Source organism: Mandrillus leucophaeus, unplaced genomic scaffold, assembly GCF_000951045.1.
Source record: "Mandrillus leucophaeus isolate KB7577 unplaced genomic scaffold, Mleu.le_1.0 Scaffold817, whole genome shotgun sequence".
NCBI lineage: Eukaryota > Metazoa > Chordata > Mammalia > Primates > Cercopithecidae > Mandrillus > Mandrillus leucophaeus.
Genome location: NW_012108886.1, coordinates 331231 through 333945, shown reverse-complemented (window position 1 = coordinate 333945; position 2715 = coordinate 331231).

The following is a 2715-nucleotide window of genomic DNA, read 5'->3' as shown; positions in this document are numbered from 1 at the left end:
AGTACCATACCTTAAGATCTGCTAATATGGTCCAACTGCCTCACTTTAGAAATATAAAACCCAGACTTGGCAAAGGGAAATGACCCCCTCAAGATCAGAATGTGAATTAATGGGCAAAAGAAAACTCAAATCTAAGGTCTTCTCAGGCTCAGTCTCTTAGATCTGAGGAAGCAGCTGTCCTGCATCCCTTGTACATTTACAACACAGAGAAATGTTTGACTAAAGTCAGAAGTAAAACTCCTCTGAGTGATGCCCTTATTCAGCAAGTCGGCAGTCAATTACGAATTATAGTTAATTAACTTTCTTTAGTCTTAAATTTCTATAAAATTGGGGTTACCGATTCCTACTTTGCAGCACTGTCATAAGGACTGGAAATAATTAGGAATTTTCCCCACTGGAATATAAGCTCTGTGAAGTCAGGTGCTTTGTTTTTCTTTGTTTCTACCTGCATTTCTACACCCAGGAAAAGTGCCTCACACATATTAGGCATTTATAAATAATTTTGATAAATATAAATACTCGATGCATCATAGGAACTCAATAAGTGATGGCTTTATTGCTATTTTAATATCATCTTGGTTATCAATTGCCTGAGTTTCCTGGTTGTTCTCCTATTCTATTTTCTCCCTTTCAGATTTTTTAGACACTCACTTTACCTGCCAAGCTCTATCATATTTTCTGGTAATGATGTTTCCATTTTATGACTTCTGAAAAACAGACCAGATGTTTAGCTTGCTTTTTTGTTATTCTTTCAACAAATTCACACTGCAGCCATTGATCTCTGGTTTTCAAATGGGGAGCTCTAAATTATTGCAAACATTGTGCCTTGGCTGCCTTTTAAATCTTTTTAAGCAGTCAGCTTTGAAGGGAGGATGGCCATTAGTCATTTGGGACATATTTTAATCTGTGAGATAATAGTTAGGCATCTTCTCCTACAGGGTTGGAAGTGGCTCTCCCATTGCCCCACACACCTGTCTCTCTTGCCTCAGTAAACAGTAAAACAGGAAAGAGGCTTTACTGAATTTATTTTGTAGCACATTCTTCAAACCCAAGATGGTTGGCACTAAGTATCCAAGCTGCTTGTGAAAGGAAGCATCCATGTGCACTGATCTAAGACATAGCTTTGAACAGCTAACAGTTTCTGGAGAAAAATAATGACAGAAGGGGAATAGTGTCCTGTCAGCTCTAGATCCATAGTTCTCAATCCTGGTTGCATGGTAGAGTCATTGGGAGAACATTTTAAAAAATCTGAAGCAACAGACGTTATTTCAAGGCTACTGGAATCAGAATCTCTGAGGGGTGGGTTCCAGGCACCTGTGTTTCTGAACATCTCAGTGGTTGCCCACTTCACTCCGAGGGCCTGTTTGAGTGTTGCAGAAATTTTTCATGGGTCCTCAACATGGTGAAAAAACTGAAGTCAAACTAGCAGGATTTTTAAAATTCTAAATTTGGTCCTTTAATAAAGCTTGTTCTTTATTCGGAGAGAAGCCATTCTCCTTTATATTAAAAAATCATTAACCATCATTAAATAGATAAAATGCTGCTACAACTCAGTTTGAAGCAGTCTACATATTATGAGAAGGAGCAAGATTGTAATCAAGCCTGTAATTGAGAACATCTGCCCTTCTGGCTTCAATCTAGAGATCATGTTTGAAGTCACCAGTTTCCTTTGTTTGGAACAGAGACATGTGACAATCTCAATATGTATTGCCTGTGTCTTCCTGTCAGGCATTACGAGGGTGTCTCTCTGAGGCTCAGTTTTAGCTGTTCTGGCAGAAGGATGTCTATTGCTTTTGGGTGCCATGTAGGTTTTCCAACACGACTTTCACGTGTGACAATCAGCCTATACTTTAAATCAGATTATGCTAGATATACACTGTAAATATTCTGAAGATCCATATGGTGACATATATGAAATGTATTTAAGGACATAGGAAAGAACAACTTAATTTTATTTACATTAATTTTGTTCTTCCTGTTTTGCCTTCAAAATATTATTTAAAAAAATAACAGCAACAGTAATTGCAGCTTCAAAAAATTACACATTTGTGTGATAAAATAAAAATGCTGATAATACTCTTAGTGAGAGACCTTTTAGTTTATTTATTTTAGTTGTACTGATTTGTTTAATACAAAAGTCTGGAGTGCTACAGTCTGAAAATACTGAGAATATGGCCACTACCAATCCTTGTTCTGCCAGGAATCACTGGTGACTGTGTGCTATTCAAATGAGCTACTTAGAGAAGGTTCTAATTTTCTCTTGTGACACAAGAAACTACCAGACAACCACCGCTTATACATGTCCAGTTTCCATTTCATACAATTCTGAAACTCAAAATAGTTCCATTATAACTGAGTGCAGGTATCAAATGACAACAGGTAAATAAATGTTTTGTGAGAAGGACACTCTAGCGACAGCCTTGAATTGCTCCTTAAAATGCAGTCTTTCTCTCTTCTATCCTCCTGTGCCACCTTAACAGTCCTCTTGACTGGCATTTATCACTTGCTTTCTTGAGATATATGTAATTATATACAAGAAGATTCTTGGCATCTTGTGAATTTAAAATTTCCAGTTTCAACTCTTCTTAAGTGACCCTGAAGAGTCTATAATTCATATCATTTGTCAGGTTGTTATATGAATTCAAATCATATATATTTTGGGCTGGTTTAAAGATGAGTGACTTAGCTACTGCAATAGCCTGGACAACCATCCAA